This window comes from Pteropus alecto, unplaced genomic scaffold, assembly GCF_000325575.1.
Source record: "Pteropus alecto unplaced genomic scaffold, ASM32557v1 scaffold461, whole genome shotgun sequence".
Taxonomy (NCBI): domain Eukaryota; kingdom Metazoa; phylum Chordata; class Mammalia; order Chiroptera; family Pteropodidae; genus Pteropus; species Pteropus alecto.
The window spans coordinates 2,823,124-2,849,260 of NW_006431079.1; the positions used below are offsets into that span (position 1 = coordinate 2,823,124).

Here is a 26,137-nt window from a genome sequence, read left to right on the forward strand (position 1 = left end):
AGGGTTCCCAACCCTGTCAGCACTACCGGATCTGTTCACTGCTATGTAAGAATGCTTTTTCCCCTCCTAGAAGAAATAAAAAACAGAAAGAAGAGTGTGTATAGGAATATATATACTCATATATGCAAACATATGGACTTATTTTAATCAGTAAAATGAGTATTTGTGGTATTATAGTTATCCTCAGATAACTAACAGCCAAATGGACCCTCACATACAGCTTTGGCATCCTGCTCTGGGCTGCATGGATCTGGCTTGTTCTAAAAAAATACTTAAAAATAAGCAATCAGTCCCTTCTCTGTCTCCTTGTGAGGGCTGGCACCTGGATGAGGTTGGCAGTAACAGAGCTCCTGCTATACCCTCAGTCTCAGTGGCCTGCCCCCACTAAGCCGTCCGGAGTCCCCTCTTCTCATCCTGTGATTCCCGCTCTCAGCCCTTGAGTTTCACAACCTGCTCAGAAGAATGCTTGACTCTATTCTAACCAGGGTGAGAACACTGATTACGCTCCAAAAGGAGCTTCCTAAGAAAAAGAAACTGCATTTTCCCATTACTACCAGCTTCAGCTAAAGGGGTGATGCAATAATGGTAGGGTTCAAGGCATCTTGGAAGAAGCAGGTTTGTCCATGACCTGTGCCTACTCTGGCCTGGTTAAATGACTCTGCTCTGAAGGGCTGTCTTCCTCTAGCAATCCCCAAGGGTGTCATCCTCCAACATGACGCCAGGCTCCAGGTTAACTCTGGGCTTGGTTGTACAAGGCCCTGCCTATCCCCAAGCTGGAACCCCTCTCAACAACCAGTCAGGAGCTCTTTCTCCACCTCTGCCCAGTACAGACACCAATTGCATTTCATGGCTGAAAAAGCCAATGACGGGATAAGTAATGTTTGTTATCTAACTAAATTGTAGAGGAAATGATGTGTGAATGAGAAAATGCTAACACAACCGTGGAGCACTTCTGACAGCTTCAATTATGGTTTTGTTTAGTTAGGTACTTGTGCATTCTAATGAACTGTCTTATGGAATTATTAATTGGATCTGGGATTTCCAGGGTTTTCTACTGTCCTGAATCCTTCCTAATAGAGACAACGTGTCTTTGGGTGTCTTGATTACAAGGTTGGTTTTCCACTCAAAAATCCTGAGGCTAAAGCCCAGAATAAACTAGATCCTGGTATCCAAACTGAAACATGGAGAACAGCTCTTGGTCTTCCCACAAAGCTGAGGACACAGAGAAGCAACTTCTTTCAAACACAGAAACAGAGAATAAGACTGATTTAGGGGCACTGTGGTCTTTGGTTTTTCAATAGAAAAGGATTCCAGTTTGAGAAATAAGCACATCCAGTAGATCAATTGCCCAAGAGCTGAGTGTGAGTCATTCAGGACAGAGAAAGAGCCCTGGACCCATCGGCTATCTAAACACAGACCAGGAAAACCGGAAGAGGTCCCAGGCCCATGTCCCTCAGAACGTCCCAGTGCCCGCTGGCCTGGCTTTGGCTGTACCAGCACTGCTAGGCTTCTTCTGTCCCATTCCCTCTCTAAGGACATTGACGTAGCAGCTGAAAGATCCTGCTAGCTTCCCTGATGAAGCCAAACTCAGATCTTCCGCTACTGGCAATGAAGAGGATGCTCCACACAGAGAACAAAGAGGTTCCTGCCCAGTGCCACCACACACAACTGTGCAGATTGTGCCCTGCATGTGGGCACCTGGGTATGGAGAGGAGGCTGCAATCCAGACCATACCTGCTCGCCAAGCCAAGGGCCTATAGGGCTGAGTCAGCCCAGAGGGGTGTGTACCAGTCAGGGCCCCAGCAGGAAACTAGCCGAGAAGGTTGAACAAGGAACTATTTATAAAGGTGAGTGGGGCTGAAGGAAGTCAACAGCGATAGAAGGAGCTTGGGCTAGCATGAAGGGGAGTTTTACCACCTTGAACCTGATGGGTTAGGAGAAAGAGTCCTTGTAGGAAGCAGTAGGAGATGTGACTGTGGCGTGAGGGGACGAACATAGCCACTGCCAAAAGAGGCCCTGCCAGGTGGAGGCGTGGAGAGGAAACACCCAGCTTCTCACCCTCAAGTACACTGGTGCTGCCCACTGGCCACACCCACCCGGGAGTCAGGAGCACAGAAGCCTGTTTGATGCAGTCCACAGAGTTCAGCCTCCTGAGACCTAGAGCAGCAGCAAGAAAGGTGGAGATTACATGTAGAGGGACGAAGGGGACTCTCTCAGGCCAGAAAACCATTCTCTGATTCACACAGAGGGCTGTATGGGCCAAGCCTGATCTGCATCTTCTTTTCATTCCCCATCTTCCCCTTGGGGTACCTCTCACGGTTGGTCTCACCACATTCCATTCATTCGCCCATTTCCATGTGCCTCCATCGCATCCCTCCCTGTCCATAGGAGAAACCACAGGAAGGAGGAACAGTAACCCATCTATCAAAGTACAATCAAGAAAATCTGGAGACTCAGTCTCCCTGGGACCATCTAGAGCCTGGGGACCCACTCACCTCTGCTCTCCTTCCTAGAAGCATCGAGAATTTGTGGGTAAGATGGTCTCTGCCCGCTTTGTAAGTGGTCCAGCAACCGTCCCCAGTACCTGCCAGCAGTAAGCTTTATATCCAAGGAGGTAACAGGGGACAGGTCTGCCAGCCAAGTACTAGACAAGAGCTGCCAAAAAAAGACATTCAAGAGCAAGGTGCAATAAGGATCGAGAAGCACACCGTCCTGTCCTTCCTCCCCACGTGGTGGGCCCCCTGGAAAGAGCCCCTGGGATTGTGTTCTTGGGTCATGTTTTACTCCTATAGTGCTTACGACATGACTGCAGGCATTGTTTGCTCTAAAGCCTTTACAAAGATTCTTCCATTTAATCCTCACTAGAACGCTATGAAGAAGATATAATTATCTTCTTCATTTTCCTGATGAAAAAACTGAGGCACAGAGGGGTTAAATAACCTGCCTCAGATCACACAAGGAGCGAATGGAAGAGCAAGATTCAAACTGAGGCAATCTGGCATCTAGGTTTGTTCACTTAGCTGCTAAGCTAGTGGGAGTATATCCCCTCCCACCTCTGCCAGCCAGCCACCAAGGCAACCTAGATCAACAGCCCATCCCTCTCTGACCAGACATTTAAGGCAACCCTGAAAAGACCTCTTTGCTACTCTTTTGCCTCCAGTCAGAAAACCTGAACAGTCTCACAGATGACCCCAGGGCCTCTTTGGCTTTAAAGGAGAAGTCTCAGGTTGGGTCCCAGGAGTCAAATCCTGAGATGGAGATGTGTGTGCAGGAGGGTCGTGAGCAAGAGCCCTCAAGATCCATAGGTGGAGGAGAGGGAAGCAGGGTTGGGCAGAAGAACAAGCCAGGCTGCGACGCAGTCCCAATGGAAGCCTGAGCTGACCGTGAGGGGAGTTTTAGATATGGGGTGACCTCACAGAGCAGTCATGAGTTGGGGCAAAGGTGCACCACATTGGCAGTCATTTCATGTAGGACAGCCCAGGGAGGAGCCATGACGGGGCCAAGGCAGCCCTCTCAGCCACAGCACCCCCGAAGCAGTGGGGGCTTTTCACCAGCGGGATCCCAGCACATGAGGAAACCAGCCCATTGTTCCAGGAGGGGATCTGGGAAGCATACCAGGCACCCACACAGAAAGTAAGTCAGAGGCTGGCTGCCCGTCCACAGCCATCAAGGAGGGCTCTCCATGGCCTTGTGTCTTGGCTACCAAGACAAGGCTCTGGAGGCTTCAAGAATCCCATAATCCTTTACCCTAAACACAAGGCCCACTGCCCCCTTGGCTCACTTTTGTGCCCCGTAATGGGTCCCACGTGGGCTGACACCCCCGCTACTGAGCTAGAAGTTCTCTAAGAGCCTTAAAGATCACGACTGTTTGGATACTAACAGGGGTAACAAACGAGCAAATATTTAAAAATTACAAGAAATATGGAAACTTGGAGAGAAAGTCTGTCCTGAGCTCTGACAACTTTCATATCCGGGTCCATTTGGTAGCCTCAGTCTACCCTCAGGCCACTGCTTGGGCTCACTCTTCATCCCCTGGCTCTTTGGTCCACATCCATGGCTCCCTCACTCCCTTCAGGCTAACTTGCCATCCAGTTCTCAGGGACTCTACAGACCTCACCAGGAAGGCAAAAGAGATGCTCTGACAGGCCAAGGGGATTTCTTTTTTTTCTTTTATGCCTACAGCACCTGGTCTTCCTAAGTGGTCTCCCATACAAGTACTAAGTAGGCCCAACCCTGCTTAGCTTCCAAGATCAGATGAGATCAGACCCGTTCAGGGTGGCATGGCCCTAGACAACCAAGAGGATTTCTGATTGCATCTCAGATGAGCAGCTACTTTCGTGAGCTCCTACTTTACCCCTGAACTGTCCAGGCATAATTCACAAACCCGTTCAGGGTGGCATGGCCGTAGACAACCAAGAAGATTTCTGATTGCATCTCAGATGAGCAGCCACTTTCGTGAGCTACTTTACCCCTGAACTGTCCAGGCATAATTCACAATTCAAAAATGCCAGAGAAGGTTCCAGTGGACAGAATCCAAAGAATTATTCAAAGCCACCTTCCTCCTAAACATAATCTATACTACAATTACAGCGGCTTCTGACAGCAGCTTAAACGGAGGGAACTGAACTGGCTCAGACAAGCCCTCAGTACCACCTTGGCCAGGGAGGCCCAGATATTTCTCCATGGGATCCCAGGGCAGCCAGAGCCACCCAGGCGGCTGCACCTGCCTCTGCAGTATTGATGTCCCTCCTGCACCATAAACCCTATTATAGGAGGCCCAGGACTGGCTGGCCTGAGACACCACCATCAAGAATACTTTCTTAAGGTCCCAGAAAAGACAAGAACCAAAAAGTAGGGACACAGGTGGTTTAAAAGTGGAGAAAACCCTAGAGCCACATAAGCTACTGCTGGGGAGAGATGCTGCTCAATCCCTGATGTGAGAAGGGAGGCCCAGGCTTCCCATCTCACAGGAATCCTCCCTCTGAGGTGCTCCTCTCCCACCTCAGCTTCATTCCAGAGGATAATCACCGGATCAGACATACATCATCCCTGTCCTGCAAACTTTATGCTCACTGCTGCACTGCCAAGAGAGGGCCGCCCTTCCCTGAAGCCCTCACAGCTGACCTGCATCCCTGCCATTCTTCCAATACAACTTCCATGGGCCAATAAGGGCACATGGATGAGGACAAGGATGGAGCCAGGCTGGAGGGTCCTCCCACCAAAGGGGAAATAGAGATGAGAGTCTCCCCTAAATTTTTGCAGTTGTTCTTGACCCCAGATCCCAGTGCATGGCACAGATAAGAGGCATGTCCACAGCCCTGCCCCAGATGTCCGACCACTGCTAAGCTCAAAAAGCAAATAGAAGACCTTCCAATTGATCCTACCATACACTAATCTCCTCAATATTGTTACAGGAAAGCTTGGAACATGCTAGAATCCTGATACGAGCCACTGTGACTGCATTTTTTCCCTAGATGTTGAAAAACAAAAACAAAACAGATAACCCACTGCATCCATGGAACCCCAGGTCACTAACAGTCTCAGGGTGATGGCTCTTCTTTTACTGACAAGGGCGCTTGGTCATTGGCATGTAGCCAGCAGCATGCCATCTGCACCCATGTTTAAGAATCCTGGAGCATGCATGTGCCGTGCAGACAGCATGGAATAGACTCACTTCCTACCCAAAGCTGAGTTCCACAGCCTCCCCACACTCATGCTGAAATTCCCATGGAGCTGTCAAGTCCTGAACTTCATTCTTTATCCTCAGATTAGGCAAAAGAGAGTGTGGTAAGAGCTGGAACTCAGTGCCACCCACAAACATTTCAGACAGAAGTTCTCCTTAGTACCACTTTTCAAGAGAGTAGCACTTTATGTGCCTTTTCTTCTATGAACCCTTTCATTACGCTCATCAGGTAAATTCCATCCAAGGGAATGTCCACAAGCACCACTTCTAGAGCCAGGAGATCTGCTTTTGCACAGTTTTGTGACCAGCATACTTTATGAACTAGAGAATGTCATTTAGCCTTCTCATGAATATCAATAATCTTAATCGGTCTTGGACCTCTTCCATGTGTATTATCTCCTTTACTCCCACAACCTTGTGGGTTAGGTCTTATTATCATCCCCATTTTACAGGTGAGGAAATTGAGGCTCAGAGACGTTAAGTAATTTGCCTTAATCACAGAGGTAGCAGGAAGCTGGAGGTCTTCAAACCCAGAAGTCTGGTTTCAAAGCTGACCCCCTTAACAACCTTATACATTGCTCCTTGGGAAAGCTGGTTGATGAACCAGGATGCACAGACACAAGTAACTGCAACAGTGCTGGCTGACATAAACAGAAACAATTAATCAAAGGAGATTGGGCAGCTCATGGAATTGCCAGGAGAGCTAGCGAACCAGGCTCTCAGCTGTGTCACCAAGTACATCACCCCGAGTCTTGCTTCAGAAGAGGACCATCCTCCAGCACCGACACTAGGCACTCTATCCATGGTGCAGCCACTAGGGCCCCAAAAACTCAAGGCTCCTGGCACCTCAGCTAGTGCTCTTGACTCAAAGCCTAAGAAGAAACATCTGACTGATACAGGCCTACCGAGCCACAGACCCAGGCCTAAATTCAAGGGAGGCTGGGAAATCACTTCTCTAGTAGGAGGTTTTTCCAATCAGTCTCTGCTCCCAATAAGACTTAAAAGTAGGAAATTCCCCAGACATAAGAAGTGGGCCAGATGCTGGGTGGTCCAAAATAGCAAATGTCCAACAATGAGGAAACTAGACAAAAAGATCTTTAAGGTTCTTTTCAGTGGCATGTGTCCATTTAATTTTACAAGCACATTTTAGTAGAGTGTATTATAATCTCTATTTATTAGCTGCCTCTTCTCAGTAAAAATACTGTACATTTTTATTCATTTCCATTGTTTTACAGTAACCTTTCATCCTATGGGAGAATACTTCTCCATTGACATTGCATGTAACTTGCTTTGACCAGTGGGGTATGGTATAAACTATGCCCTAGCAGAAGCTTTAGGAGGCACTGCACGGAAGAATCTTGCTTTTTTTATTTTTCTCTTCCAGGAAAATGGCATGTCCCAAGCCTCCAAATGGGAAGATGCATGGAGCAGCACCTAGCAAAGCTCTGTTACAACCATAACTGGTTCACACAGTCTCCCGTCTAATAAATATATATTGAGAACCATTCCAAGCCATTGTCTACCAAACAAAAGGAATACATAAACAAATAGGATCCAGTCTCTGCCTTCCTGACACTTACCTGTGACACTCTCAAGTCATAGGTGGCACAGAGAGTGGAAACGTTTCAAGAGAGGCATAAATACTAGGAAAGGAACAGAGATTCTGCCTGGAGTTTCTAGGAAGGCTCTTCGGAGGATGTGAAACTTGAACTGGATCTTGAAGGTTAAGTCCAGTGTTATCAGAGAAGGTCGAAGAGGAGAGAAAAGAGACTGCTATGCAGAGGAAATAGTATGCAAATTCAGAGAGGTACAAGAAAAATAAAAGTGTACATACAAGAATACATTCTGGTGTTGCTAGCCCAGAGGTCCCCAACCTTTTTGGCAGCAGGGACCGGTGCTCCTATGAGAATCTAATGCCTGCTGATGTGAGGTGGAGCTGAGGCAGTGATGCTAGTGCTGGGGAGCGGCTGCAAATGCAGATGAAGTTTCACTCGCTCGTCTGCCGCTCACCTCCTGCTGTGTGGCCCAGTTCCTGACAGACCATGGACCAGTACTGGCCTGCAGCCTGGAAGTTGGGGACCCCTGTGTTAGACAATAGGCAAGTAAAGAGGAGTGGTGGGAAAAACAAGCAAATGGAAGCAGATTTCAAATGGCCCAGAATGCCATGCCATCAGGTTTCAACCTAATACTCAAGACAACAGAAGGACCAAAGTTTCCAACAGATCTGTATTTTAGAAATATCACCCTAGAAGTCGTAGAGCAGAGGATGATGAGAAGCAGAGAGCACAGTGAATGAAAAGGTTGTTAGATTAAAACCAGTGTCAGATAATAAGGTCCGGAATAAAATGAGAACCAGAAAGTTCACAAAACATCTCAATAAGATTTGTTTGGATGAGAGATGAGACAGGAGAGAATAAGAGACAGCACAAAATGTTATGTTATAGATGTGATCACTAAATGTGTGGTTGAGTCATTCATAGGTATGAGGAAAGCAGAAAGAGGAAAAGGCTTAGGAAAAGCTGATAATCTGTTGCTGAACATATCACATGTGAGGTGTCTCTAGGACAAACTGATGGCGATGTCCAGTTGGTAATTGGAAAATATGAAAAACATTCCCATCTACCTGGAACAGGGGAAGGATTTGGGAAAGGGTTGGAGGCAGTGCTGACAGGATGCTGGCAGAGGGGACGAGAACAATGGCATTCTAGATAGGGTATCAAGGATGTACAAAACCATCAAGGCAAAATTTAATCAGGGAAGAGCAAGCAATTAGATATGGTGAAGGATGGGAAGCCAAAACATGGTGGCTTCTCTATGTAGCGTTTTCCCACAATCCATGGGATTGGTTATGAACTGACCATTTCCGTGGGTGAGGGACCACCTGTGTGACAGTGTATAGTATGACTTTGTGATTAATTTGCAGATTCTTAAAAGTGGACTCCTGGGTTCCTTGATGTTCCTTTACAAACTCAACTTTTGGTCCATTTTTGGCATTCATGGGTACTTCTTTCCCTCACTCTTCTGCTGCTACAAAAATCATATCTAGTTATTCACAGAAGTAATAAATGCCATATTGTTCTTCCTTTTAAAAATATAGTGTATTCATCAGGATAGATTTGCAGTATCAAAATACTCAAATATCAAGTGGCTTACACGACAAAGGTTTACTTCTTGCTTATGCTACATATCCATCAAGGATCAACCAGGAGACCTGTTCCTGTGTCATCACTGTCATTCTAATACTAGAATCCAGGCGGATGGAGCACCTGTATCGTTAATGCTATGTTCGTGGCAGAGAAGAAAGAGAACAAACTGAAGTACACATTGGCTCTTAAAGCCTCCACCTGGATGTGACACATGTCACCTGTACTCACATTCTCTTGGCTAAAATAGGTCACACAGCTAAGCCCAGTGTCCAGGGGCAGTGGGAAGTATAACCCTCCCCCCAGGAGCACCACATCCCACTGAACAGCAACACAGTCTATGACATACCTCACTCTAAGCTAGCTTATTCAACGTCTGCAACAGTGTTTCACCTGCAGTATAGCAATTCTCATTTGATGTAGACACTTCCTCCGGCATGGGGTTCAACACAGGGATTATACTTCCCCTTTTAGAAATGGATTTCTCAAGTCTTGGCATCAGATTGCCATGACCTTAGTATTCGCAGCCAAGAATGTTTCAGTCTACAGCTGTACTCCTTGCATTAGTATCCTTCCAAAGTCTTAATTATCTTGGAGATGCCTTAACCCTGGTCTAAGGATGGAGCCAAAAAGCATCTGTTTCTGTTTCTGCTATGACTTTTCTCTGCATAAGGAAAAAGAAAACTTAGCACAAAACCTGTATTTCACTGAGGCATTTTTAGATTAAATGTCATCTATCGGGTCTGCTGCTGGGTTGAGAGGTTTCTTTTTATGCCTGCAGATAATTTGTTTGCCTTGCAACTCTCTAGTGTGATATAGCCAACTCATTCCAGTACCAAACAGAAACAATAATTATTATTCCTATGTGATTCTGCAATTAACATAGGAATCACATTGGACATTTACTTTTTTCCTAAATAAATGTCCACATGAGCTTCATTCAACAGAACTGTAAACAGATGCCACAAAGTACTGCCTCTGCCACCACAGTTCACCAGTGAGAGTGCCAGGCCATGAGTAATGGCCCATGAAATATTTAAATTCCTTTAAGAGTAAACATATACACATACATATTATTAAACTTTAAGTCTAGAAGTATCTATAAAATCAAATATCATTTTCTCTGTTCCGCTTTCTCAAACAGAGCTTTTTGGGCACAACGAATTCCTCCCCCTAATCTTTCACCACCGCACCAAGCCAGGCGTCTGCAGTGGGCTGTTTCCTCTTTACTGCCTGATGGACACCAATAACTCTATTTGCTTTAACTGTGAGTAGAGCCTGTCAAATGCAGGCACCCTGGCCAAAGACAGATGTCAGAGTCCCTATCATTGCCACTGCCAAAACCATTAACACCTCTAGATACCAGGAAGGCAGATGGCTGGATATTTACTGGGCGCTTCCTATATTCCAGACACTGCTATGCATTTTGCATGGGTTCTCTCATTTAATCCCCATGACAACTCCATGAGGCAGGTCCTATGATTACTTCTTGCTACAGAAGAGGAAAGTGAGACTTAGAGAATGTTATGGAGAGAATTGAGAGTAGGTGGCATGTGAATAAAGCCTTATGGGATAATTAGGAACTAGCTGGAGGTTCTAGGAGAAGGCTATCCAAGCAAACTGAACGGCCTGGATAAAGGCATGAAAATGAGGAAGAATACTGTTTGGAGAAAGATACAACTAGAGCACATGATACTTAGGTAGAAATGCCTAAAAATCAATCTGGGAAGGTTAGCCAAAATCAGATTGTGAAGGAACTCAAATGTGATGCTGAAGAGTTTGGGACTCTAACGTCAAAGACTGGACAAATAACAGAGGAGTGAAGTGGGATGGTGTAAGACAATAAGGAGTGGTGAGGACTGTGGCAAACTGGAAGGCACACACACTTCAAAGGCATTCAAATTCTTTTTGTTTTTAGATGTGAGCTGATTTGGTCCTTATGGCATCAGCTTGCAAACTCTACAAGGCAGCGAGAAGCCGATAAGGGAATTAATCAGGGAATGATGTGGTTGGATCTCTTAGAATTTCCTCTGGCAAGAATGTGGATGACAGGTTCTGTGGGGGCAGGCCTGAGGACAAGAAAACCACTGGGGAGGAAGACACAGGAAAGTAGCAAGAGGTGATAGTAGCTGGTACCTGGGTGATGGCAGTGGGTAGGAAAAGTAATGGGTCTGAGAAGGAAATATTAAAAAGGAAGGACCTGGCAGGACTTGAATGCAAATAGGACGTGGGGGAGGAAAGGTATGGGCGTTTCAAAGATAACGTGGAAGATAATGAGAGTCATTTCTAAAGTTGATGGGCAAAGCCTTAATGTTTCTGCCATCAAGAGAGGCCCACAGGGCTGGTGTGGGTCTTGGCCAAGACTCTTTGTTATACATATGGCTGGATGGCTGATGATCCCACCCAAATTGCGTTTTCTGCCACTCCAGAAGACAGCCTTTGCTGTAGTACAATGACCAAAAGCTCCAGGAGGTCGTAAGACTGGTGCCTGCCCCTATGCTGCACCAGGACACCTATTGATGCATGAGGTCACCCAATACCAGTCGTGATGGTAACTTCTGTATCAACTTGACTTGGCCATGCAGTGCCCAGGTATTTGGTAAAACATGATTCTGGGTGTGTCTATGAGGATGTTTCTGGATGCGATTAACATATGAATTAAAGCAGATGGCCCTTAATGTGTGTGGCCCTCATCCAATCAGTTGAAGGGCTGAACAAAACAAAAAGGCTGGCCCTCCTGCAAGTTATAAGGAACTCCTCCTGCCCAGCTGCTGAGCTGGGACATCAGTCTCTTCCTATCTATGGACTGGGACTGAAGTATTGTTGGGTCTCAAACCTGCCGGCTTTCAGACTGGAACTATATCATCGGCTCTCCTGGGTTTCTAGCTTGCTGATTGCAGACCTCGGAACTTGTCAGCCTCCGTAATCATAGGGCCAATTCCTTATAATAAATTTACACACACACACACACACACACACACACACACACACACACACACACACACATATACATACACAAATCCTGTTAGTTCTCTTTCTCTGGAGAACCTAATACACCAGGTCAAGAAGGAGTAGGCCAGAATCTTATCCCCTTGTCATTAGAGCTGGCAGAGCCAGCACAGGCAGCATGGAGAGTCACCTGTATCTGAATGGATCTGGTGCCCTTCCGCCAAGAGAATGTAAACAAAGACAGGAGAAGTGAGCTCCCCATTTATTGAGCATCTACTGTATCCCAGTTATATTGCTGGCGGCTTTTCATAACTTATTTAAACCTTGCAACAGGCCTAAAAGAATATCCTCACTTTACAGATAAGAAAACTAGGGCTCAGGGCTTTGATTCACATCACTCAGCTAGCCCAGAGGCAAATGTGATTTGATCTTACTGAAGAGCCTGCGTTCTCAGCACTACATTGCCTCTCTGGCAAAGTACCTCCTTTAAACAGAACAACTGCCACAAGTGGAGAGAAGATGAATTTGATCATATTATGCAAACCCAGTGTGTGGCAGTCCAGTCTCAATGTCCACAGGTATTGGCCCTTTGCGGGAGGTAAGCAGACAGGCAAGGGCTTATCAAGAGATGTGATTTGATGTGTGGAAGATGCTTCCAACTCATGAACCAATGAGTGACGCAAGCCTGGGATTTCTTGAAAGGCCTGCTGCTCTGGAAGGGGTCAGCTCTACCCACACTCTAGGTTATCTCTGGCTCCAGGATATACGCTTCCTGTCCCCAAACTGTTTGGGTACCCAGGGCACAGGGTCATCAGCTTTGTCCCCACTTTGTGCTGAACAAATAAATCTTGTACATACAAGAGAGAGAGAGAGAGAGAGAGAGAGAGAGGATTTCTTGAAAGGCCTGCTGCTCTGGAAGGGGTCAGCTCTACCCACACTCTAGGTTATCTCTGGCTCCAGGATATACGCTTCCTGTCCCCAAACTGTTTGGGTACCCAGGGCACAGGGTCATCAGCTTTGTCCCCACTTTGTGCTGAACAAATAAATCTTGTACATACAAGAGAGAGAGAGAGAGAGAGAGAGAGAGAGAGCGCCAGTGCACATACGAGAGAGAGAGAGAGAGAGAGAGAACATCTGTATACAGGTGTGTACAGGTATGTGTGTATGTATGTATAAATGTGGCGCAGAGAAAGAGAGAGAGAACATCTGTATACAGATGTGTACAGGTATGTGTGTATGTATGTATAAATGTGAAAGTTTTTATGTGCTTAACTGCATGTGTATGTATGTATGTGTGACTGCATACGGGTGGATGCCTACGTATGAGTGTGTACATGTAGCTCTCTTTGGTTTTCATACTCAATATGGATTCTCTACAGAAACATTCCTGTACCTTCCAGAAATTCTTCTGAGTCCAGTCCTTGGAACCATAGGAATCTTGGGCGGAGCAGCCGAGAGATGGCTGAGGTACCACAAATCTACCTAAATTCAACATGAGCAGCTATTCTTGGAGCCAAGGCCTTTGTCATTCTTCAGAGCTGGTAAGCCAGGCCCTCATCCTCCCCTGCCCAACAAAGACTCATTCACATGCACAGGCTTGCAATGCCACTCCCAGCAAAACCAGGCCCACCAGAGAGAAGACTGGAGAAAAGTAACTTCCAGGCCTAAAATAGGCAAGGAGGGGAACCAGCTTCCTGCCACCTTTAATGTACACTCAATAACTTAAGGCAGTTTTAACATGAAGTGGTCAAATGCCCTCCCTCCACAGGAAACAGGAAGGCAGTTCTCTTCTCTGGGCTGCTGACAGGGCCCTTCAAGGCATGGGCATTCTCAGCAAAATCCGGCAATGTCACCTGAACCCAAATCCAACACCACTCTGGGCAGACATATTCAACATGAAAATGGGCAATTTTCATTTGAAAAAGGCTCCTGAAAAAGTCTCAATAGCTTTGTTATCCTGGGTACATTTGACTGTTAACCTTTCTGGAAGCCAACCTGCTCAAAACAGGTGTGCTGCAGGCATCCTACTGATAAAAAGGAGAGACAGCCACTTTACCATACTGTTGCAGAGACCTCCAAGGCCACAAAGAAACAAGATTTGAGACCAAGCTCACAATCACTATTCTATGCTGCTCACCACCTGAATTAAACTGCCTGTGGGGTCCCTCAAGAGTCATATCTCAAGGCCACCATGGTCAGCCGTGCCAGCCAATGGAGAGCACAGGAGCTCTTGTCAACCAACACTTCAGACTTACCATCTGTTGGGTGCTGGCTGGAAGCTCAGCCTGGAGCCACCAGTGCCTAGTTCCTGACAAAGCCCTGGTAAGACTAGTGGTGTTGCAGCGGGCAGAGCCAGGGAGGTGAGGCCAAGTGGGAGAGAGCCCAAGAGTGCCTCTGGGGCCTTGAGGAGGTGAGAGCAGGGACAAGCCACTCACTGAGGATAGCACTGGTATGCCTGTGTCCACCCCCAGCTGGGCCTATGCCTCTGGCCAGACACGGCCCCTTGTCTGAGGCCTTCACTGTTCTTCTCAGGCCTCTTAAGCACAACACTAGCACAGAAAGAGAAAAACATTACACATGGATTTATCTCAAATATGTGTAAACCCATAGCTGCCTTCAGCAAAGACCAGGGAGGCTGAAAACCAATTATGGTTTCTCAAAAGCAAATGTGGCATCGCAGTATATGGTTTTTGAGAAAACCCGGTCCAAGGGGCTCTGAGAGCCCCACCCAGCACTGTGGACACGTGGGAGAGGCTTGGAAGTAATCCATCTTCACCACCCCTGCCCTGACCATCCAAGGGCCTCCCAACCCAAGGGCCTTATAGGAAGAAACTCTGGCCAGCCTGTGCACGCTCATGCATGAGTACACATAAATGCATTCATATCCCTGCTGCTGACTCTCCATTTGCACACCTCCCAAGATTCTACTCTCCATCCTTCTCTGCGAGGCTCCACGCCCAGGAAGGAGGCTTCTGTCCATGGCATCATACCTCCTCCCTCGGTAGGGCTCAGTCAACGGGAGGCATCAGCACATCAGACAAGAGTGGTCAGATTTCTTCCTCTCCTGCAATACTCCAGGGCCACATCTTGGGCAGTAGCCATGTACCCCATGACTATAACTCCCTCCAGGCAGCATCGCTTCCAAGGCTCAGGCTCTTTCCTATTCTGGTGACATCATTTCTCCCTTTGTCCCATCAAAACCTAGGTGTAGCAGAGCTTCCTCCCATATGAGTCTCTGGGAACCTCACCATGCCCTACCTGTATCCTTATCTCTTCGTTAAAGTCTCTTCGTGTGAAGCACTGGGTTAAGTCCTGCTTCATACCAGGTCCCATCTGATAGGTATGGACGTGTGTGTGTCTGTAAGTATGAATGCACATGCATGTGTGAGTGTGGGTACAAGGAGGCTATAAACACATTCAGCTCTATGTGTGCATCCTGACACATGCACATGACACAACTTTTCCCTAAACTTCCAAAGCTGACAGAAGGAAGCCATCTTTGGGCGTCCATCTCTGTTTTTCAGAGTTCTCTGTACTACTCCCATCCTGATGTCATTTGAAATGTTTAAATCTAGGTCTCTGCCCGGCCCCAAAACTCAATGGTAAACTACTTGAGGGCCAAGAAAGAAGGAGAGAGAGAAGGAAAGTATGGAGCAGGAACGGAGGCAAGAGGAGAGAGGAGCAGAAGGAAAAGATGATTTATTGAGCATCTGTGATAAAGCATTTTCTCTATTCTAAAAACCATGTAGATAATCAGTCTCATTTTACAAGTGGGAAACCAGGGCTCAGAGGCTTTGGGTCACGATTCGAACTAATGAACAGTGGAGAGGCATTCACACATAAGTGAGTCGGGCTCCTGGTCCTTCCCAGTCACTGTGCTGTATCTTTGCTCCCTCGTCAGAAGCACAATTATAACCACATGGTAGGTGCTCAATCAATGCTTGTAAACTGAACTGAAGCTTAGAAGGATATCCAATGGTATGCTTAAACTCAAAGAGAAAGCTCACCAGTCATGAAGGGAGCCACACTGCTCAAGACCTGAGCTCAGATCATCATGAAGAACACAATGGATGCTGTCTGTGGCTGCAGTCCTAGAGAAAACATAGGCTTCCCGACACCAGTCCTCGGTCAAAGCCGGGGGTGTTTTTAAGGTACAGAACAAAGGCTTTCTACTGGCCTGATGCGTATTTGAGATCAGAGCAGCGGGAAAGCTAAACTGCTAACATCCCTCAGCCAACCCTCTCAGCAAGGCCAGGGCAGGCACTCAACAGCAGGTCATCTGTCGACAGTATATGTCACTGATACAAACTGAAATGCCAGGTAACTAAGTGGATGGCAATGAGGGTGTTTAATAATAACAGTGATGATGATGATAATAAAAACAATGAGACTCATCCTTTGGAAGGTCAGATGGCTCAAAGTTTGGGGTCTGTTCAGCCAAAGCTGGGCCTGCACATATCCGTCCCGTCATAGTGAACAGCATGTCACCCTGGTCCCCTCTCTATCCCTGCTAATAGCCAGCTTTTCAGTAATCTCCAGACCCCTGAAAATATTGCAACTGTCTGGCTTCAGAAATACCTGTTTATCTTGCCAAAGCTGGCAAGAACGTCTGCTGAGCTGCCCCCAGGAACAAACTCCATCCTCACAGCAACCTATAAGTCATGTATCACTACCTGCATTGTACAGAGAAAATGAAGCCTGGCGAACTTGCCAACAGTCGCACAGCTGGCAAGTGATGGAGGAAGACTCTACCTCAGGTCTTTCCTGTTCTAAATCCTGCCATCTTTGCTATACCCAGTGATGCCAATGTCCTCTAAGCCCATTCAGATGCCACAGTGCTCCTTATCCTCAAAGCTGAGGGATGCAGGTCTCCCTGAGGAGCCACTGTAAGTGAGGTGAGTCACTCAGAAGCAGACACATGAAACATCTCCAGATGGCAAAGCCAAGCCCCCACGGCACTAAGGCAGGACTCACTGTGGGCACTCTGATCTCTCCAAGCTGCCTGCTCGCCACAAGAGATATTTATAAACCTCATTTGTACAATTGGAGCAGCGTATTCTGGCTTTTTCTCCTGCACTTTCAATAACTAAGTTACGGATGAAGGAAACAAAATGGAACTGTTATCCAACCGTGGGTTCAACCCGATGCACATCTGTGTATCTTCTTGTTTTCTCCTAGCGCCATTTCTAACAGATTCCTCTCCTCTCTGCCTCATTATCTCCCGCTCTCCTTTGTGTTCCTAAACAAAGGCAGCGTGGACACATAGCCAGGGCTTGCTCACTCACCGCCCACCTGGCAGAGGGAGAAGGAAGGGATCGGTTACTCCTATGGCCCCTCGAGGAATGACAGTACAAAGACCTAACACGGCCTGAGCCCTTACTAGAAGCCAGAACTATACGTTGTCCCATTCGGTCCTCAGCATTCCCCATGCTATTACTGCTGTTTTACAGATAAGGAAATGGAGGCTTAGAGAGGTCAAGCAGCTTGCCTAAAGTCACACAGCTGCAAAGTGATGAAACAAAGACTTAAACTGAGGCAACCTGACTCTGGCATCTAGGCCTCTGATCACGGCCAGTTGGTCCAGGTCCTTGAACACACCTAACAAACTCCGGTGATCCCTATGACCAAGTGGATGGCTCCCAAGGCTAATGTTCAAAGAGGCAGAGGACAACCATAGGACCTCCCAGAGCCCTCTTCAGGTCAAACCTGGAGGCCTGGGGGCCTGGAGGCCCCAGTAGGTGTAACATGAAAGGAGAGAAGAGCTACTGACCAGTCATTTGGTCTTACCCTTACTTTGAGTAATGGTTTTCAATCATTCAGTCAGTCAGTCATTCTACAAACATCTGCTGAATATTCGCTCTATGCCAGACCCTGTGCCGGGTGCAGTTGATGCGAAGGTAAGTAGGACACAGCGTAGTCCGCAAGACGCTTAGCCAGTCAGCCAGACAGATAAGCCAAAGCCACCAACACGCCAGCCCACTGAGATGTAGGTCTCACCCTGTCCAAGACATGGGATTGCCGCCCCTCCTGCATGCTGCATGACTTGAAAACTTCCATCTTTCTCTAATTCATCTTCTTTTCCACTGGCATTTCCCTTGTTTAATTAGCAGACAAACAGAACCTGTGCAATCTTTGCCAGTCTCTTGATGTGTTCTTCATGCTGTGTTTACAAATGCAACTACAGACACAAATTACTCCTGCCACCTGTCCTATGAGACATGTTGGTGGCCTTTAATGTTGATGCTGTTGCTGTTCCTTATGTAGCCTGGCACATAATGAGTCTGCCCATATCTTCTTCAGCTCAGGATGGGGATAGTTCGATGCATTGGAGGCAGTGGGAGCAAGAAGCCAACAGACCTGGTCTGGGTCCTGGCTCTGCTACTATCTTCTGAGTGACCCCAGGCAACGTTGTTAACCTCTTTGAACCTCCATTTCCTTATCTTTAAATTGAGGAGATGGGACGAGGAACACCATCACGTCCTTTGTAAAGTTCCATGGAGCATCTACATGGCTCTTGGCCCACAGCTCAGTGCTTTTTATATGATACAGAAGAACAGGTATGAAAAACCATTGGTGAAGCAGACACTGGCCCCTGGCCCACTGGAGACCTAAGTACTCTAGTGCCTGGATAACAGCATAAAATTCTGAGTGAGCAGATCTGGCGATTCCTGGTTCTGTCCTGAGCAGCTCTAGACAAGTCGGTTAACTTAAATGAGCTTCTGTTTACTCATCAGTAATACAGTGATAATAACATTTTCTTCATTGTGAAAAGTGTCTGAAATAATGTGATTTAGGAAACGTAGTAAAAGCTCTAGGTGCAATCTCCTGTTATTTTTCTGTACTGTCTCCGTTGTCCCTCGGGGCCAGGTTTCAGTATCCTGGAGTTGACTTCCGGTTCCCCTGGGTTCCAGTTCCCAGTTCTGGGCCCGCGGTTCAGGCCACTTCTTCCCAGGGAGTAGAATCCTGCCCAATAGCTATGCCCAGCTAGGGCAGGCCTTCTGAGGACCACAGCCTGTGAGAAGTCCGCCTGCCTGACTGGAATGCAGCGACTTCCTCCTCACAAGTGAGGGTGCTGCCTGCTGGCAGGTACGTCCAGACTTTCTCTGCCATTTCAGTGACCCAGGCCCACCCAGCCTGTGCAGTGAGTGCATTTCTGGCCAGGCCTACATCTTCCTTCTGCATCTACCCTGGGGACCGTCTGCCATGCTGTGCCGTGCCCTGCTCCCTGGGGGCTACTTGCTCAGACGTGTTTTTCTGCCCATTCTCTCCCTCACTTTCTGCTTCTGGAGCACCCAGAGTCATCACATGAAATCCTAAGAAGGGCCTTCACCATGTGGAGGGTGGACCCTACACAAGGAACTCCAAGTCCTCCACCCACTTCCTGTCCAAACACACACAGTAATTCATGGGTTGGCCCAAGTGTACTGTCCTTCAAGCTGTGTTCTCTCTCCAGCTGTCCCTGACTACACATTTTTAAGGAGCCTGTATTGGGAATCACCTAAAGTATCAAAACCTTGGGCACATGGAAAAGACCACTCAGCAATAATACTAACAAAAGCTTTCATTTATTGAGTTCCAAGCACCTTACATACATTACCTTATTGAATTTGATGCAACGACTCATCATCTTTATTATCTTTATTTTACAGAGGAAGATTAGACTGGTTAGCAAAATTCCCAAGATCACACAGCTAACAGGTTATCAGGCCAGGCTGCCCAGACAGGTCTGTCCACCTCAAGGCCCAAGTGCTAAGCCAGTTGCTATCCTGCCTCCCAAGGGAGGCAAAGGCAGGCACTAACCTGGCAGGAGGAGATAAGGGGAGAAGGGTGGGGCTTCCCTTCCCTTGTCTCTCATCATCACTAAAGGTCTGACAGACACTGCTGATTCCTCCCTGCATTACATCACATTCTTCCTCTATAGCTCTGTAGTCGAGGAAATCAAGACCTTCGGCAACTCCATATCTTGGAAATAAAAACTGAGACAAAGAAAAAAGTCCCCTGATCCTTTCATGCCACTTGGATCACAGCTAGAGTGATTCTGCAAAAAGAAGGCCATACAGAGTTTGTTAATGGGGTTTAAACAAAATGACATTCAGCTTCACGTGTGGTGGTCACAAATATGGCTTATCCTACACCACTATTGTGGCTTGTTCATTCCACTTTGGAAAAACAATGACAAAAGTGTTGCAAAGTGGCGCTTCAAGGCAGAATTGTACGTCAGGAAATAACAGGGCTTGGCCGAAGGCAGTTAGCACCATTATCTAGTTTCTTATTTAATTTTCTCGAATGTGTGCGATGCCCATGCTCCCTGGATTTGTCCAGACTGTCTCACGCGGTTACATTTGCTCTCTGTGATGAAGGTTCACTATGGTCTCTAAGTGCTTTATCAATATTAACTCAGCCAATTCTCATAACAGCTCTATGAGATAGGCGCTGATAGTCCTGTTACAAAGATGAGAACACAGAGACACAGAGAGGTTACATAACCTGCCCAAGGCCACACAGCTAATAATGGGCAGAGGAGAGCTATAAATCAAACCCAGGCAATTGAACACCATACCACAGTCTGTGTTTTTAACCACTACGCTAACCTACAATGCATTCGCTAGGGATCCATCCATTCAATATACTTAAAAGGCAAATATATTGTCGCTCCTTTGTAACACTTTTAAGATGTATTCCCACATCAGGAAAAAAAAAAAATCTCTTATCTAATCATGTTTCTTAGGGGAGAGTTTAGAAAATGTGGTCACTGGGAGACAGGTGATCATGTTTTATAAGAAGAAAAGATTCTGTAGGTCTGCATGGTGTCTAGACAGGGAGAGAGGAGAAAGGATTTGTCTGTGTGTCTCCAGGGCTGACCAGAGAAAAGGAGCCCGATTTGAGGTGACAGCTCCCAGTGATTAGACAGAAATAGCCTGGCTGTGGCAGCCGTGGAAGAGAGCCAGCCACTAGGCTGGCCGGGGTTGGAGGAAACAGCTTAGAAACCAGTGCTGCCCAGAATCTCATCCTTGGATTTCCTGTAACAGAATCACCTCAGGATCTTATTAAAAGTGCAGATTTAGGATCTCACTCCAGATCCATGAATCAAAATCTCTAGGGAGATTATAACCCCAAATCTGAATATTTAACAAGGTTCAGAGTGTTCTGATGATGAAAATTTGGAATCCTCTGCTATAAAACCTTACAGCTCTATTTGCTATAAATCTCTCCGCCCTGTGCATGCTTGGGAAATATAACGATCATGGAAACAAACTGTGACTAACAGCCCAGCCCCAGCCCCACAACTGAGTTTAATCTGATACTAATATAATATAATAACAATCAGGATAGCTACTGATTATTGAGCATTTACTAGATGCCAAACACTGCTGCATGCTTCGCCGATCTTATTTATGCTCATTCTCATCACAGCCTTGTGCTGTTGTTACAACTAACTTTGTTTTGCTGATGATGAAATTAAGGCTTGGGGATCTGTGTGACCAGTTCAGGGATGAAAAAAAAGCGAGTAGTAGAGATGGAATTCAAACCTGGTGTGTTATCTTGACCACTATGGCTCTGGGCCCAAGGTCAGTTCAACAAGCAGCCCACCCTACCACCATCATCCCCAGGGCCATGGTTAGAGCTGGGAAGGTCACTGGGAAGATCAGCACATGCAGCAGCATGTGTATTTCAGCTGATGTCCTGAGGCACCTGTCCTCCTACTGTGACACTAGCCAACTTGCTGGACCAACACCAGCTTTGTTAGGCCTGAGCCTGCAGGGTGGGAGAGACCAGGCTGTCACCAGCATCTCTCAGTATCAGCAACTGGGGCAAACAGTTTATGGCATAAATCCTAGGGCCCTGGAAACTGAAGGTCTCCTCTTGGGACCGGACCGTACACAGCTCCCCTTTTCACTGGAACAAAATCCAGGTGGCCTAAAGGGGAAAACCCTCATTGCCAAGATGCGTGCCTTGGGCAGGCTACTCACTCTCTCAGAGAATTTATAAGTGGAGATAATAAAGAGGCCCTCACTGGGTCTTTGGAAGGGTTATAGGAGAACCACATGAAAGGGTCCTGGCCCCTACGCACACATTGTGGATGCACAGATCTCCCCTCCTTACTCCTGCTGTCTCCGTCTTTAATTTCTTGGTATCCTCACCATGACACGGCACTGCAATATCTCTCACTTCAGCCCTCACGTCAGAGGTTACAATAAATGCTGGGCACCTTCTTTAGCAGGCTCTCCACGCCCCCATCCTCCAGCTGTCAGAGCTCTGAGGGCCCTAGGCCTCCCTGTTCACTTGGCCCCAGGATATAGGCTTCCTGAGAGCAAAGCTTTAACTGTCTTGTTCTCTGCTATATCCCCTGGCTAGAAGAGTGCCTGGCAGGGAGCAGGCGCTCCAAACATACAAAATGAATGAATTCTGTCATTCAAGAAAGGAGAACTGCGCACCTGATCTGCGTGGAGCACAGTGCTGAGGACAAACCTATCTGAAGCATGTGGTTCTACCCTCAGATCTGACACCTAAGGCTCCCTGTCAAGAGCTCCGACTGATCTAAGCCCATTTCCAACCCCTAGGCTCCTGCTGCCTGGAAGTGTGGCTAAGCCAGCAGTGGAGCCATGCTCTTTTCTTCCTTACTCCTCCCTTCATTTTTTTTTTTCCCTGGGGACAAGCCTCCCAGAGAGAGATGCTCAGATCACGCTCTCCTTCTGGAACTTTCCTTAGAAGCCTAGAGCTGGAACCAAGGCCAGAGGCCTCTCCTGAAGTAGCTGTCTCTCAGCCTGACCACTTCTCCAGAGAGCTGTCCTAATACATTCTCACTGCTCACAACCTCTTGCAGGAAAATCCTTAGGCAAATCAGATGGAGATACAGGCCTCGGCCAAGGAGAAGCCTCACATCCTCCCCTCAGAAGGCCCCTGGAGGACTGAGCTTCAATCGTGAAAGCGTCAAACAGCTACAACACTGCATTGCTGGGAAAACAGAGGGAAGCTGGCCACAGGGGAGGCTGCAGAAGGTTCCAGGTCCTCTGGACCCCACCAATAAACTAATGGATCCATTTCAACTTCTTAAGTTTACTTACTGATCATTCTGACCATTAAAGACTTTGCCCAAAGGCTAGAAGAAAAGCAATATCTGGGTCTTAGGAAGCAAAACAAAATAAAACCTTAGTACCAAAATGTTGGAAGATGCTGCCAAAAGAAGATCGATCAGTAATACAGAAAAGTCTCTTAGACTATAAAGGAGGTGAACGGCAGACCAGAATTGCTTCGCACAAATGTGATGTATGGCTTTGAGACAGAGCACCTGGCAGAGGCGAGGGACACCTGTATTGCCAGTACCGACCCCAAGGAAAGTGGAAAAGGGCACTAGGCTGGGGACTGGAAAGCCAGGATGGCATTTGTAGCGTGGCCCCTCACTAGCTGCACGACCTTGGACCTTTACCGAAAACTGAAATAATTGAATTAAATTATTCTAAACATATTTTGTGTTTTCAAAAACTCTTTCTCATCTCCACGTCAATATTTCAAAGACAGAGTCAGTTCTGTCATCTCCCACGCATAGACAGTATCCTTGTAACCTTGGCGAAGGGCCCTAGAAGGTGCGAGATATTGTTTTTCTGCCTCGTTGCTATGGAAACCTATGACTCCTACATCCCTGGTGCTAGAACAATGGTGTGCCCAGGGCTTCTGGGTAGTTTGGGTTTGTTTTGTCCACGCGCATTGTTTGAATACTGAAGCATCTCCAGAGCTGAAAGTAATGACTTACTGATATGAGTTGCGGCCGCTCCCTCTTTAATTACCGTTTCATTAGAAAGCTTGGGATCGAGGTAATCACATTAGCTGTTCTGAGACTGCACTGAGGGGTTCCAACAACCAGAGTACCCCTTGGCTCTGAAAACCGATACTTGATCTTGCCTTCTATGGGCTTCCCTTGGCCTGCTATGCAACATTGCCATGAAGCTTTATGACTTTCCTGCCATCTCTAAGATGTACACTTCAAAAAGGTGCCCTCAACAAGCACTAAAAGATCTGACGGCACCTCTATGTGACTCTCTCTGATCATGAAGACACATTAACTCAGCAGAAACCTGTGTCAGAAAGCAGGTCTTTGAGGGCCCAAACAGAAACAGAGCTGATGGTGGCGATGCTGTCTACTCAGACTCTGAATTCTCAGAAGCGGAAATGGGTTGGGAAATCCTCCCAGTCTATATTAACCCTATAAAATGCATCAGATTTGCTAAAATGTTTGTGCACTGTTAGATTCTCTTTTCAATAGCGGTAGTCACTCTGGAAAACAGAAATGTGATCGCATGGAGATGCTTCTGATAAAACAAGAGCAAACAACAGGCCTCCTTACTTGCCTTACATCCAGTCCTAAGACCACAGTGTTCCCCACTGGCTAAGATTAATGGGGTGATACTGTGGCTGCCTATGTTTCTCACTGTCACACTCTACACCTACAATCTCCCTCCCAAACAGGGCAGCCTGCCTCCACCTGAATAATTGCCTGCATTTCCACATGTGCTTCAGACTCAGAATCATCCTCAACTCCTCTATCTCTCTCACCTTCCCATATCTAACTAGTCACCAAATCTTCCTCGAACTCCATCTCCAAAGCCACCATTATGGCGCTAGTTTCCCTTTAGAGCCATTCTTACCTGCACTCTTTCAGCCCTCTCCCAGTTGGACTCCTGGCCTTTAGTCTTACCCTCTCCACGCCATCCACCACCAGAGCGGTCTTTCTAAACCACAGACATCATCATGTCATGCCCTACTTAAAATTCTTCTCCTTCTCTCCAAGGCTTGCAGGATCACATCTTAATCCATTAGCCTGACATATAAGGCCCTTCCTGAGCTGGCACCCACCCACACCCCACCACTGGGGAAATAGCTCATCTCACTCACAACTGCCTCCTATCAGAGCCTTCCCTCACCCTCAGCACCCTAGCAGATAGAGCAAGTCAGGGCCACCTCTGCGCTACCATAGCAACCTGGGCTTCCTCTCCTTAGCTCTTCTCCTTCCATGATGCCTGAAAGTGTCTATATACCTGTCTCCTCTCCAGATCATGAACTCTTTGTGGGCAGGGACCCCATCCTAGTCATCCTGGCAGAGAGCACAGTGCTGGAATACACTTAACAATTCTTCAATGAATGAATGAATGAGTGAATGAATACATGAATGAGGAAATCACCACATGCTACTTGCTTTTCATATGCCAAGGAATAACTCCTACCACACCCCAGTTACAGAAAGCAATCAAGCCAAGCTCAGAGAGGAAGGACCAGGGTATCGAGCAGAGAATGTACAGTAAAGAGGTTAAGAGTTAAGCTACTTGGGTTCAAATCCTACTTCTACCACATTCTAGCTGTGTGACCTTGGTCAACTCTCTTCACCTCTCTGAGCATCCACTTTCCCACCTGCAACGTGGAAGGAGAGTAAATGATGTGACCTTCCTCATAAGTTGTTTTGCGCATTAAATGTGTTAGTGTACATAAAGTACATGGGAAGGGCCTAGTACATGACAAAACTCCATCGATGTTAGTTCCTATTATTAAGGAGGCACCAGCTTTCTGGGTCTCTCCGCCTCTGCCATTTAGAGAAAAATGAGCTCTGCCCAAATGGCTAGCAAGTCTTGGATGCTTCCAGAGTCTCCATTTCAGGAAGTTGTTGAATTAATTCCAGCCTTGCTGATCTGTGACAAGTGTGGGTCCTCAGGAGCAGAACCGCGTAATGGGCTCGAGGGAAAATGGAACCTGTGGCCTGGGAGCCTGCCACCGCAGCTTTATCCTCCACTAGGGATCTTCTAAGGGGGGCCACCTCAGCCCCTAGTCCTGCGCCCACTGCCCTGGCTGGCTGAAATGACAGGCACATGGTGCAGCACAAAGGGGCTCAGCGGGGATTCTGGGCATCACTGCAGTCAGGAGTTGGTCATACCCTTAGACTCGGGCCATGGATGTCCCTTCTCTGCTACTGTCTTAGTCTATTTGGACTGTTATAATAGCATACCACAGACTGGGTGGCTTATAAAGAACAGAAATTTATTTCTCACAGTAATGGAGGCAGTGTGGTCAAGATCAAGATGCCAGTGTGGTCATGTTCTGGTCAAGGCCCACTTCCTGGTTCATAGCCAACACCTCCTCTCTGTCTTCATAAAGTGAAAGGGGCTAGAGATCTCTCTGGAGTCTCTTTTATAAAGGGCACTAATCCCATTCATGAGGGTTCTAGCCCATGACTTGCTCACCAAAGGCCTCACCTATTAATACCCTCATCCAGAGGGTTAGGATTTCAACAAAAGGATCTAGGGGACTCAAACACTCAGACCACAGCGGCTACTCTGTCCCAGTCACTCGCCACCAAGGGATTGCCTCTGCACAG

The 26,137-nt window shown here is 47.1% G+C and overlaps 1 protein-coding gene and 1 pseudogene across 3 annotated transcripts in view; both read right to left on the reverse strand.

Annotated features, from left to right (window-relative positions):
* GALNT18 (polypeptide N-acetylgalactosaminyltransferase 18) overlaps window positions 1-26,137 on the reverse strand; it is a 321,263-nt gene that overhangs the window by 224,782 nt on the left and 70,344 nt on the right. The window lies entirely within an intron of this gene.
* LOC112469597 lies at window positions 4,174-4,292 on the reverse strand (annotated as a pseudogene).